This window comes from Anser brachyrhynchus (assembly GCF_964034855.1).
Source record: "Anser brachyrhynchus genome assembly, chromosome: Z".
NCBI lineage: Eukaryota > Metazoa > Chordata > Aves > Anseriformes > Anatidae > Anser > Anser brachyrhynchus.
This window is the reverse complement of record NC_137697.1, coordinates 37157983-37172514: the sequence shown is the minus strand read 5'-3', so window position 1 is coordinate 37172514 and position 14532 is coordinate 37157983. Positions and strand designations below refer to the sequence as shown.

The 14532-nt window shown below is 38.0% G+C and overlaps 1 protein-coding gene and 1 long non-coding RNA gene across 2 annotated transcripts in view; one reads left to right on the top strand and one right to left on the bottom strand.

Annotated features, from left to right (window-relative positions):
* The window catches only part of LOC308185958 (guanine nucleotide-binding protein G(q) subunit alpha), a 131999-nt gene that overhangs the window by 38414 nt on the left and 79053 nt on the right, over positions 1-14532 (bottom strand). The gene's annotated exons all lie outside the window — the stretch shown is intronic.
* LOC308185959 overlaps positions 2-14532 on the top strand; it is a 48033-nt gene continuing 33502 nt past the window's right edge. Inside the window, exon 1 of the long non-coding RNA XR_013943850.1 lies at positions 2-14532. This exon is cut by the window's right edge and continues 21053 nt beyond it. This is a non-coding gene — a long non-coding RNA (uncharacterized lncRNA).

The following is a 14532-nucleotide window of genomic DNA, read 5'->3' as shown; positions in this document are numbered from 1 at the left end:
GAAACAAAACAATAAAATTTACTTAATTTTTCTACTTGCAGATAGCTCATATACAGTGAACATGATTAACAGGAATAATTTTCATGACTGCCCATCTCACCGATGTGTATACACAATTTGAAAAATCAAGTACCATGATGAAGGTTAGGAAGATGGAGAAAAGAGACTACTAGTATAAGGAATTCTAGAAGTGAGAAAGAACTGAGGAACCCTTCATTTTTTTATGGAAAGTACATACGTGTCAACATGAATTAGCAAATTATTTACCTTTCATGCTACTAGACACTGTCAAACAGAATACCTACCATCCATTCTACGAGCTGAATAACTCACAACAAGAAGATAAAAAAAGACAACAAAGTCCTGAAATATTCAAAGATGAATATTTTACTAAAATCTGTATTCATGTGAATGAACTTAGGGATGCTGCAGGAAGGACCATCACTGATTTATTCCAGATGACCTTAAGGTAAATGGTGAATGAATGAGAATAAATAAGAGTACTGAGTAAATTACAAATGAGTGATGATAAGGTGAGTTTGAACTAAGACAAACATTAACGAGTATAGCATTAGGACAGAAGGTGAATTAACAAGCATGGGCCTTTATTTCTGACTATGTTTACTCCAGTCCAGTATAATTAAATGAAATGGATGAGGTGAATAAAATTTATATTTAATTAAGCTAATTCTAAAGAAAGCTTTCATTTTTGATTTTTCAGGTATAGGGCACATAAAATATCTGCTTTTTAAATTATAACCACAGAATCACAGAATGGGCAGGGTTGGAATGGACCTCTGAAGATCATCTAGTCCAACCCACCCCTGCCAAGCAGGATCACCCAGAGCATACTGTGCATGATGGCCTCCAGGTGGGTTTTCAATATCTCCAGAGAAGACGACTCCACGATCTCTCTGGGCAACCTGTCCCAGTGCTCTGTCAACCTCACAGTAAAGAAGTGCCCCCTCATATTCAGCTGGAGTCTCCTGTGCTTCAGTTTTTGCCTGTTGCCTCCCGACCTGTCACTGGAACAACTGAAAAGAGACCGGCTCCATCCTCTGGACACCCCCCCCCAGATATTTATACACATTGATGAGTCCCCTCAGTCTTTTCTTTTCCAGGCTAAACAGGCCCAGCTCTCTCAGCCTGTCCTTGTACAACAAGTGCTACAGTCCTCTGATCACCTTTGCAGCCCCCCTCTGGACTCGCTCCAGTAGCTCCATGTCCCTCTTTGTACTGGGGAGCCCAGAACTGGACACAATACTCCAGCTGTGGCCTCACCAGGTCTGAGCAGTGGGGGAGGATCACCTCCCTTGACCTGCTGGCAACACTCTTCCGAATGCAGCCCAGGATACCGCTGGCCTTCTTGGCCACAAGGGCACACTGCTGGCTCATGGTCAGCCTGCTGTCCAACAGGACCCCCAGTTTCCTCTCTTCAGAGCTGCTCTCCAGCAGGCCAGCCCCCAGCCTGTGCTGGTGCTTGGGGTTATTCCTCCCTAGGTGCAGGACCCTGCACTTGCCCTTGTTGACCTTCATGAGGTTCCTCTCGGCCGATCCCTCCAGCCTTCCCTCTGAATGGCAGCACGACCCTCTGGGGTATCAGCCACTCCTCCCAGCTTTGTGTTGTCAGCAGACTTGCTGGGGGTGCGTGCTGTTCCATTATCCAGATCATCAATTAATAAGTTGAGTAAGACTGGACCCAGTACTGACCCCTGGGGGTCACTGCTAGCTTCAGGCCTCCAGCTAGACTGCACCACCAAGCACAACCCTCTGAGCTCTGCCAGTCGGCCAATTGTCAATCCACCTCACCGTCCACTCATCTAGCCCGCACTTCCTGAGCTTGCCTATGAGGATGTTAGGGGACACAGTGTCAAAAGCCTTGCTGAAGTCAAGGTAGACCACATCCACTGCTCTCCCCTCATCTACCCAGCTAGTCAACCCATCAAAGAAGAATAGCAGATTGGTCAAACATGATTTCCCCTTGGTGAATCCATGCTGACTACTCCTGATCACTTTCTTATCCGCCACATGTGTGGAGATGACCTCCAGGACGAGCTGCTCCATCACCTTTCCAGAGATGGAGGTGAGGCTGACTGGCCTGTAGTTGCCTGGGTCCTCCTTGCCCTTTTTGAAGACTGGCATGACACTGGCTTTCTTCCATTCCTCAAGCACCTCTCCTCCATAACCTTTCAAAGATGATGTAGAGTGGTCTAGCAATAACATCATCCAGCTCCTTCAGTACCCGCGCATGCATTCCATCAGGGCCCATGGATTTGTGGATGTCACGTTTGCTTAAGTGACCTCTGACACGATCCTCTTTGACCAAGGTAAAGTCCTTCTTTCTCCAGACTTAACCAGTTAACCAACTTGGCAGATTCAGACTCTGACAGGTGCGGAGAGAATAGAGAGATAAGGAGTTTGCCTTTCAGAGAGATTAATTTTAAAAAGTTATGAGTGTTGCCACAAATGTATCAAAACTTATTACTAAGAAAAGTGAGATTCTTAGAAAAGTTCTTGAGATTCAGTTTGTACTATACATTATGTTTTTACTTTAAAAAGTAATCTCTAAAACTGGAATTTGCCGATAGCAAATAAACCCTAATAAATACATCACCCTCCTAAATACCATCAAAATTTAGTTAAAGCCCATGGAGACAGAGAAGAACAATTTGTAATTTGTGCTGAAAGCATTATGTACACAATTCAGTGTATGAACATATGTATCTATGTAGATATAGATATACATACAAACGCACACAAACACAATGAGGACAAAAAATGATGAAAACTCAGTGAAACAAAAACCCAAAGAATTATACTCTCTTATCTAGTCTGCATTTCAGGCAAGGACGAAGGTATTCTGAAATAAGCTTTTTAGTTATTTTTAAATAAATTTATCCCGTGTTTGCACATGTGCAACCCCCATCCCCCTTTTTAAGCACTCCAGGAGAATTATGGTACTGCTCATTACTTAACAAAGTATTTTATATACAACTGTTGTTTACTCTAGATGAAATAATCTTCAAATTCAATGTGAAAAATTTGTGTCTTAGAGATATGTTTAACTTATGTTCTCTGTTACCAGAACCCAATCTTGAAAGTTCCACCAAAAAGTATTTTCTTCTGCATCATATCCACACATACCCAAAATACCTGGAAAAATCATGAAGGGTCCCCACATCCTCATGGCAATTAATAAGAAATGGTATTCTACTAAGCACAAACCAATGCTCTCATGAAATGGGTTGATTTTTTTTTTTTGGAAACTACCTTGTATCTTATCAAGCTTAGTTATATATTGTTGCCTGTGTATGCTTCCAAAAGAACTTGCCACAAATATTTGCTCTCTGCTTGTGACAAACTAATAAAACAGTATATTCTGATACTGTTTGTGGTTTTTTTAGCACTTGAGCTCTGAAATTAGAGCCAAGTGCTCTCAAGGTGCTAACAGAGGTGAAAGACTGACCAACTGTTCAAAAGCTGCTCATAGGTTTTCATTGGAAATCTGTCAAAACTGAAATATTTCTCTAAAGGTTCTCTAAACATTCTCTGGAAGGTGCTCAAATGTTCAAGACTGGTAGCAGAGAAAATTGTGCAGGATAATTACTTTATTCTGGAGAGTTACCTATCTAGAATAGACAGTTACTACTACTACTACAGTTGTCCAAGATATTGCACTGTTTTATTTATCAGTTCTGTGATTTCTACCGTACAATTAATATGACTCTGCACTGCAGGTAAAACTTAACGAAATAAACTATGGTATATGCTGGTAAGTTATATCCATCAGAAAATTAATTCAGCTTTTTTAAAAGAATAAGTATTTCCCCAGTGAATACTACTACTGATTCTCTGTGGTTTGCTTGGGTAGACTCATGAGAGCTGACTCACCCTACTGACTTACAGTTCTTCACTTCAGTGCTACTTCTCTTGAAGTAATGCCCCTTCACATAGATTTCAAGCCTTTATTAATCCTCAGTTATGTCTTCATGTTCCCAGAAGTACTATGTTTTCTTGTAGACAAGATTTTTCATTTCTTTGAGAGTCTTTGTCAGCCAGTATCTTTTGCTGGCTTCTAATTCCTGGTGGCAGAGACAGAGATCTAAATACATCTGTTGGCTTTATACTTCTCTTATTTGCTTTGATAAAAGTAAAAAGTAATTCTACTGAAACCTTGTGAGGTGAAGAAACATAAATTAAATGTAGAAGAACCACCAAGCATGCATGTATGGTGTCAAAACTGCTAATTCCTAGCTTTAGTTTCCTTCTAATAATATAAATAGCAAATTCCAAACATTATTTTTGATGTTAGCACTCAAATTACTTGCAAGAAAAAAATAATCCAAGGACTCTACATAAACCCAATTTCTGTAAGTATAAACTCTATCTAGAACTTCTTAGTCTTCACTAATACTTTTGCTGTACCCTAAAATTAATGTTATTTTGAGGTGTGTGGGGAAGTCAAACTATTACCATTTTAAAAATGTGATTTCTTAGATTTCTCTTTTAGGACATCAATAATTACTATAAAGGCATTCAAAAACCAACAACAACAAAAATAAAATAAAATCCAAACAAAACTGAAGTATTCTGCAAGTATCAAATTCAAACTGGTAATTTAGATGTAATTACTAGTTCAGGTGATGTATCACCAACTAAATCTAGATGCTGTAGCTACTTTTCAGTCCAATATACTATTGACAGCAGCAGTGATTTTCCGTGGCTGTCAAGCATAAGAATACTTGTAACAATTTTCACATTATTTCCCAGAGATCTTACTAATACTCATTCAATTATTTTTTGCAAATGACATCTATCCTAGATTAAAGAGTTTCTTCACTGATTTCTACAAGCATTTAATAAATGATCCCAGAAAAAAAGAAAACTGTTAGATTCTGAAAGGAGGAAATCTGAGCCAGAGAAAATACCAAAATAGCTATCTTTTCTTCTTCATCATCATTCCCCTCAGCAAACTATGGATAGTGTAAAAACTAATTGTGGGCTTGAACAACATTACACTTTTATGTTGGTCTGTCTGGTAATACTCTTTTGCACACAATCCGTTAAAAGTATGGAACTTCTGGGCTCCATTGCGTCAGTTTTCTACTTAATATCTTTTAATTCTTTGAAAGCTCTGATGCTTCTTAGGGACTAACTGGGCCAGCCAATGTTTGTGTTCCTGTGTTTACTCTATATGCACATCAACCATTAGGAGCCTTACAACCATGGCTGCAAATCAATGTTTTAGCAAGCTTGGTAAAAGTTTCAGATTTTTATATTCCTTTCGATTTAGTCACTGCATTTTTTCCAGAGTAGCTCTACAACCTACCAGAATGATTTATATGATAAAGGCCAGGCAGAAAAATGCAGTCTATTTCAAATGAAATTCCTTTGAGATACTAAATCCACAGGAGAAAGCAGTATGCTTGAGATGCAGCAGGGAAGGGAGTTTTTATATCAATGGTCTCTGTGGTCTAGCAGATTTTAAGATGCCCATTTAAAGAATAACCTTGCATGGGATAGTTATCTTGTATTTATAAATGTAAACGTTTTCTGTTTTGTAAAAGGATTTCCCAAACCAATAAGAAAAACCCTGTGTCTGTGATGCTTGGCTGTCAGTAACTAAAGGAAAAAGCACACTGATGTTAGGTCTGGATGCTGAAGTTTACAAAGACTGTACAATTGAGAGCAATGTCATGTGATCAGATCAAAGCAGTCCAGGAGCTGAGTGGAAGTCATTACAAAGCCACCATCATGATCATGGATTTGTCTCTCTCATTTAGCATGGACAAAAAAAAAAAAAAAAACTAACAAAAAAACCAAACATTCCTTGATAATGCAGCATAAAAACTATTACTCATTCCAGTTCAACAAGAGCCAAGAGCCATTTATGGGTTCAGATCCTGTTGAGTTACAATTTACAAGTGTGGTTCATACAAATGTCTTCACTTACAGGGCTGTACAGCAAGACACACTGCTTTAGAGACTTTCCTGTAAACCTGTGGATATTTCAAGCAGGTGTAACATTTAAGGAGAGCAATACTAGTCTATTCACCGTCTTGAAAAGCAAACAGCCCCAATAAGCCCTCATCTCCCAACATACTCCTTAACATGCCAGAAAACAGAAATCTCTGACTGATAATCTCTCCCAGGTAGCAAAGTGTTTTCACACAGCAGTCCAATAACAATAGTTTGAAAAAGGACTGTAAAGAGGACATTGCTTCCTTTGACCAACTCTGGACCACAGAATGGACTAGCCTAAACGGGGAAGCGTTTGCATGGTGTGCTACACTGAAGAACTGTATATGTATTAATAAAGTGTGCTATGAAATTCTGGAAAAGGCTTAGTACAATCCTAATCAATCTTCAGTTACTGAAGAAGGTTAATAGGGGATCAAACCACCTAAATGAGAATTTGTGTCCTTTCCTGTTTCACATCATGACCTTTGGAAAGAAAAAAATAGCATAAGCTCTCTGAAAAAGAATTCCACAGACACTAAGAAGAATCTGAAAAATCGAGTGGATAAATAAAATTTTTGCTTCTTACTGGTCATTGTCTGTAAAATGCTTAGGATAATGGATCCTAACTCATGAGCAGTAAAATAAAAAAAGGATTTAAAATATTTTATGAATGGAAAATGAATTCATTTAGAAAATTCAGTTAAAAAATGAATCCTTCAAAATACATCATTAAACTCTAGTTGCAGTATTTTCATGGATCAAAACACCGGAATAATGAAAGAAAGATGTGTACATGTATGAGATTATTTATTTATTTATTTATTTATTTATTTTTACTAAGGCTCAGAGAAGCCTTGGGAATTAGCTGAATAAATCAGAACTTTATTTGTACACTTCAGTCAGAGCCCTGAATTTTCTTGATTTCTTGTTTACTTTTAAGATGTATCAGAGATGGAAGACAAGCATGATGCTGCTGCTATAAGGCTGCAACTAGAACATTCGAGTAAGCTTTTATCTACAATTATATCACAGTTTCTATATATATAATAGAAAAGGCTTCTGAAACTTACATTTTAGAAGCTAGATCATCCCTATAGCGCTTGAAAAAATGTTTTAATTACAGAACAAGAGAAGCACCATGAAATAACTTACTGTCATCCTAGCAGAGTCTCATGCAAGGGTCAGAGAGACATTCACACACCATGTGAGTCATGTCAAAGGAGAAGACACGGAAGCTTAGGTGTACAGCTTAAATGCCAAATCAAGATCTAGATAAATGTACTTTGCCACAGTCATCCTACTAGCCTCACCTACAGATTCCAATCCTCTTTTTATAGACAAAAGCTTTTGTCAGCAAGAAAACAAGGTTCTTCTGATGTCAGCATGCAGAGGAATAGTTACCTTACTCTCTGATAACTAAATCACTCCATGCAAGTAACTCTTAGAAATTTAGCTGAATTAAAAAATGAAGAATGTAAAAATAGTTTGCCTTTATGAAAAGTGAGATGTTCTCCTATGTGACAGAACATAATCTTTGTTTAAGGAAAGGAAATCTACAGAATGATGCCATTACAGCAGCACAGTGCGGATACTCTTTAGAAGTAAGCAGGTCTAAAGAGCCCAGAACTAACATTGACTACTTCTGCCAATGCAAATCATGCTACAGGGCAACAAAAGGGTGTGTAATCATTTTTCCACTTACTGTCCAACATCCATACTCCATATATAAATGTCTGGTTACCTGTTAAGGTGTTGCCTAACACATAAAAGCAACATAAAAATACCAGTAAGAACAATACTGTTGCTTTGATTGAATATCAAATTCCATGTAAAGGCTTGAAAGAATGCTTTTATCACTCTTCACTCCTTTCCTCCCCAAACCACCTACCTATAACACTTCAAGTAACTGAAACAACTTCTGGCAATCAACCTCTGGAGAACAAAACATGTTTCCAAGACAAAGGAGAAAACAGAAAAATGGGAAGAAAAAGTAGGAATGAGGCCATTTCCCATCCACTGAAAGGACAAAGAGGTAGAAGAAATAAAATGAATCATTCTGCCAGTTGTCTTGGGTAACTTCAACTGTTAAAATCCTTTGCTATCTCTTCCTCTCAAAAGAAGGCTAGGTTTTGAACATTCATCCCAATCTTGTTATTTTTTGCAAATCTACACAAAGTATCTTAAAGAAAAACTCTGGTAAAATGACAGAGATGAAAGACAGAAACTGAACGTTTAACTTCAGGTCTTAGTTATCCATCCTCCGATTATCTTTTGCACTTGACCTACCTGCTTCATTTTGTAGATTTAAAATAAAATATGCTCTATATAGAATTGGATCTGTATAACAAAAATGATAAGAGTCTTTTACCCTCTCTTTAAAAAGTTTAATATTCCTAACTTTTCAGGCAGGTCATCAAGATTTCTTAAGTATTATTTTTAGGAGGTCAGATCATTTTGAGCATTATAACTTTGTTAATGACAACACATGCTGTTATATGCTCTTCAAATATTGGCAGAGCTAGGAAAGCAGAGCTGGAAGATGACACCAATGCTCAACAAAATACCGTGTTATGAATACCTCTTTCAAAAAAAGATCATACTTGATGTTATTCTGAGTGGTATGTTACGTTTACAATGGATTATAAATTAGGTATTTCCACATCTCCTGCTTTTAATAAATATAGTACAACAGCTGAAATTTCTAGACAACGGTTCCAAAACTGCGCAGCTAGTGATTGCTTTTCTGACATGTGAATCAAAAATCCATCACTTTTCCTGTGAAGATTACAGAAACAGAAAATGCTTTACGCTCTGTACATAACCTTTAGTGTGTCTCTTTCAAAGACCTCTTTATGGATCAGCCAACTGCTATATCCTTTCCAACTGCTCTAGCAATTCACCTTCAACTGATTATTTTTGTCATGCTGGGAAGACAGATATTCTGCTCCAAAATTGCTCAAGATAATCTCCCTATTTAAATATCCTACTCTATTACCTTCACTTCTGCTAAAATTGGTGGGTTTGTTTTGGTTTGTTTTTTATTTGTTTTTTAAATTACATGCAATCATATTCTAATTGCGGATAACAGCTTTCACTTCTTTAATTATGGAATTAGTTATAGTCCACTTATATACATTTAACTGCTTGATCAATAATTTATTCCACGAATTCAGCAAATTCGTTTTCCATGGTTTGTCTAATTTTACTTCAAACAAAATAGAGCAACAAGTAAAATACAGGCCACATAAGTAAAGAGATCCAGAGCACAGGAGTGCAAAATTATGTTAACTTCTTTTAAAAATGAAGTAGTCCCTGAACATCATGTTTTGACTTGTTTTCCAAACGTTATTTTTGCTACCAAATTTCAAAGACTTTAGGCAGGTATCAAAATTCTGAAATTCAACTCCTTTTTGAAATAAATTTGTAAGATTCTGAAGGAAGTAATGGCAGGTATTGGTGAAGAAACCCCCATTGAAGTTCATAAACAGCTGAAAATGAATTCTCCTTGGGTTCTGACATTGCTAATCTGAACATAAAACTAAAGACTTCTTCTCTTGGACACTGTTACCAGCAACTATTTATATCCTCACGAAGTCCTCATAATTAACAACTTGCAAGCCCAAGCCGGTAAAATATTTTTCTAGTAGTAAAACCTATTTCCAAAGTTAACTCAGTTCTACAATGACAGAAACTAACTGAAAAACATTTCAGATATAAATCAGGCTAAGTAAGAATTTCTAACAAAATCTCTTCTCTCAACAGTAGTTGTAGTTAACACAAATTATCCAAATTACTGCTGTCTGTATAAATATAGTACTATCAACAATTGTTTTCAAAAACATATCCAAGAATGCACATACAGTTATGTTTTCAGAAAAAAAAATCCATATCCTAGAATTTTCTTTTTCTTTCTGAGGGCCACTTTTAATATTGTGGTGTACAGTTGTACAAATTGTACAAATAATTACAATAAAAACACATAAGCAAATATACCATTGTTTCTTGAAATGCTACACAACAAAAATGAAACTGATGGACTGCTTCTTAGTGTTCTTCCAGTTGACACTCCAAGTTAAATGTCACAGAAACTGCTATATCAAGCTTACCTGAGTAAGTAAGGTGTACAGAGGCAGAAGGGGTGTATACCTGAAGCCAGAAAACTCAAAGAACACTTTCTATATATTTAGCTGATACAAACTGGGAAGACTTAGAACTGCTTTTAACAACACTGAACAGAGAACAACGTCAACCTCAGACTCAGGGATGCATTTTCTCAGGAAAAAGTATTCAAAGTATTTAAATATGGTAATAAACTAAAACTGCTCTGTCACAATCCCTCCCGAGGGACATCTTCCAAATGTGTTGCCCACAGAAAAAAATTAATGGATCTGAAAACCAGAAGGGTTAATTAATTAATTCTACAGCCAGTCTCTCTACAATGACTTCACAAGAATCCAGGATAAATCACTGAAATTTTTAACTAATCCTTCTCCTACTCTGCAAGTATCACTGATTTTAAGAGTTTTATAGCAGTCTTCATGCCCTAGTACCTGTTTTTTTGAAGAATGGTGTTTAATAACAGTATCGCAAATAACAACAAACTTTTCTGCAGTAATGTTTTTCTATGTGGTATGATAGGATCTATGGAATAGTATGTTACACAAACACGGGCATGCTGAAATTTCCATTCAATTTTAAGCAAAATAACTGGCTGTATTTCACAGTCCTGCAGGAATCCACTACCTCAAGTCAACCAATGCAATACAACAGTAAGTGTATAGAAAGATAAAAAAAAAAAGGACAATTGGTCATGTAACTCCTCCTGAGCCTCACTCCTGCACAAAGCCTGAATGAACCTTGCACAACAGATGTTTTTAATGATCAGAGGAATAAACGCTTTGCTTGGCTTCGTGGATTAAAATAGCTAGAACTGAAATGACTCTGTGGCTCTTTATATAGTAGAGGCTATGGTCATTTGATTTGGGCAATTCAGAAATTCAGCAATACCATTCAATTGCCTACATGAAAGAACTGCATTAAGTTTCACTGTTTTTGATACCTAGAGAGGAACCTAGAGGTGAACACAGGACAGGCACAGGGAAATTAACAGCAGGTTCATTTTAAAAGAATCGTGTCTTCCTGTTTCAATTCAGAAAAGTATTTACATGAAAAATAATTTTGCACAGAATTTTATTGTATTAATTTTCAGTTTCACATTTACAATTTGTATTTTAAAAAAAAAAAGTACTGCAAAGAAAAGCAGCTCACCTCTCTTATTTTTAAGTCATACTTTCTTTTATTTTTCATGGAAGAGAGTGCCCTCTGCTGACTAATACATAATACAGAAAGCAATCATTTCAAACTAGTATTTCTAGAAACATCAGAGGACTAGGAGGGTTCCTTTCAAAATAATGAAGTAGGAATTTTCCTCTGCAAAAACTGCAACAAACTTAAATGGTTGCATTTGTGTGTTCTCCAACCACGAAGATTGTCTTTCTAAACAATTACCTCATTTCTTGGGGATAAAACTTTGAAAAATGACTTTCAGAGTTAACATAGGCATGATAAGCTACATGATACAGTATCACCTACTTCTTTTGGGTGCTTTCATTAATCTCTTTGTGTAGTGAAGTGAACTGGCAGAACTGCAGAAAGGGGCAACATTTAACCTCTGATAAAAAGCTGTTCTTTTGAACAGGGTCACAAAAGAATTAATTTTGCCCCAAGTTGTTAAAGATAGCAATCCAACATTATTTTCTCCAGAGAAACCACAGACACATTATACCATGGTGATGAGTAACTATTTGAAACATGCCTTGGGGGAGAATAAAAATAAAAAAGGTTTTGTGCCATGTGTGACCTAAAAAAGTGATAGCTTCTTTATAAATTAAGTATAATCTTCTCATTCCTAGAAACATACAGTATTTCTGCTGGCTCAAATCAGATGCCAAGAGGAGCTTATTTAAAGAAGGACAGCAAAGAACTGCTGACTACTCTTGCAAGGCTTCAGGCAAAATACCAGTCTCTTAAAACATGGTGTCAACTTCCACCGTTAGGAAGAAAACCCATTAATACACAACACTCCTACTTTTAAATCACAGTTTCACACAAATAAGAGCTTGAAAAGCTTCTTTCTTTGTTGCCTGGTGTGTACAAAATTGATTCATACTCTGACTTAACCTAATAAATATGAATCTTAAAATGATTAATTCTGCTAACTAACTAATCACTATTTACAGGGAAAGGTCACACTGGGCTTTTAAACAGTCATTTGGGGAGGCCTATTTATCTGTCAAAGCATAAATGGATTATCCTCCCAAGATGTTAGCCAAAACAGGACATGGTCCTTACAAAAGTATCACTATTCATTGAACGATGGGAAACATTTTTGGGGGGGGGGGGGGGTGTTTTCTGTTTGTACTTTGTTTTTAATAATCTAAATGTCTTATAAAAGCCCTTGTTTTCAGTAAGAAGGAAAGCAAAACTGATTTTTAAATTAATTTTCATTAAATTGTACGTGAAAGCTTTTGTTGACTGAGTAAGAAGGGTAGAAAAGCAACAACACTGTCTACTGAGGAAAATTGTGTATTCCTATTATTAGTACAGCAAGGTTTCTGTACTCAATCACCTAATCCCACTGTGCTATGGAGATTCTCCAGGACACAGCAAGAGGATGAATATCCAGGGACAAAGTCAACAGCTGCATACTGACGTATCACATCAAATCTGCTGGAGACAAAGGTTTCCATGTAGTGACAAATGCTCCATACCTACCCCCTTTGTAATTCTTTCAGAAATGCCCAAAGCAGTTTCCCAAGAAATATTCAAAACAAATTTATTAACTTAATTTGGGGAAGCTATCAGAGTAGCAAAGACAGGCTGTTTACATTACATTCTGCTACCCAGAAAAAAAGCATATTCATAGTCCTTTATCTACCCTGTTCACACATACTATCAGAGACAGACAACTACTTAAGAAATCAGCATGCAGCTAGTCCACATAATCACTTTCAACTAGGATTACACTATTAATGCAAATGCTGATATTAAGACTCAACTAGACAGTTAACAGAAACAGTCTGCAATTAGTTTGTAAAACTGAAAGTAATGTTAATTCACCTTAAGAAATAAGAAAGAATTATGATGAAAAATCAGCAAAGCACTGTTACTCTGACTCAATACCAACTGAAATTATCATCATAATTTCTATTTTTCTCACTGGACTTTAAATTCCATCTCAGTACAAAAATGACCATAATTCCTTTTTCAGGCCAGGGTAGGTAAGTATTTTAAGTCAAGACTTCCGGCCCAAGACGAACCACAAATTCTGCTAAAAGCGAGTAATATTTAGCTTCATTGGATCATTGTAGTATTTTCATTTCATGAAATCAAACTACCCACAGAATGAACATCATACCAGGAACATTTCTGCATGTTTGTAGGTAGGACAAAATTTATCAAATTTAAGAGAGCACAGCTGGAGGAGAGAAATTAGTCAGAAGCAGCTTTATGCTGGTTTTGCACCCACCCGATACTTTTTTTTTTTTCTTTTTAAGTGTTGATTTCTATACGATCTGCAAAAGCACAGCAGCCCCACAGTCCCTCTAATGCACAATGGCCACTCTAATGACTGGGTGTCCTGTGCTACGGTCAGCACCTGTCAGTCCCTCCATTCAGATATGCTACCACTGCTCTCCTTAAATCTACCTCTGGAGTCTAACAAACAGACCAGGAATCACAGAATCACAGAGAACCCTGAGCTGGAAGGGACCCACAAGGATCATCAAGTCCAACTCCTGGCTCCACACCAGACTGCCCAAAAATCAGACCCTACGTCTGAGGGCATTGTCCAAAGGCTTCTTGAACTCCGGCAGGCTCAGTGCTATGACCACTGCCCTGGGGAGCCTGTCCCAGTGCCTGACAGCCCTCTGGGTGCAGAACCTTTCCCTAACCCCCAGCCTGACCCTCCCCTGTCCCAGCTCCATGCCGTTCCCTCGGGTCCTGTCGCTGTCCCCAGAGAGCAGAGCTCAGCGCCTGCCCCTCCGCTCCCCTCGTGAGGGAGCTGCAGGCCGCCATGAGGCCTCCCCTCAGCCTGCTCTGCTCTGGGCTGAGCAAACCAAGGGACCTCAGCTGCTCCTCACATCTCTTTGCCTCTAGACCCTTCACCATCTTTGTAGCCCTTCTTTTGGTTCCCTCTAATAGTTTTATGTCCTTCTCATACTGTGGCACCCAAAACTGCACACAGCACTCGTGGTGAGGCCACACCAGCGCAGAGCAGAGCAGGACAGTCCCTTCCCTCAACCAGCTGGCAGTGCTGTGCCTGACACACCCCAGGGTATGGCTGGCCCTTTTGGCTGGCTTGCCATCAGCCAGAACCCCTAGATCCCTTTCTGCAGGGCTGCTCTGCAGCCTCTCATCCCCCAGTCTGTACATACAGCCATGGTTCCCCCATCCCAGGTGCAGAATCCAGCACTTGCTGTTGTTAAATTTCATACAGTTCGTGCTTGCCCAGCCCTCTGGTCTGTCAAGATCTCTCTCTGCAAGGCCTTTCTACTCTCAAGGGAGTCCACA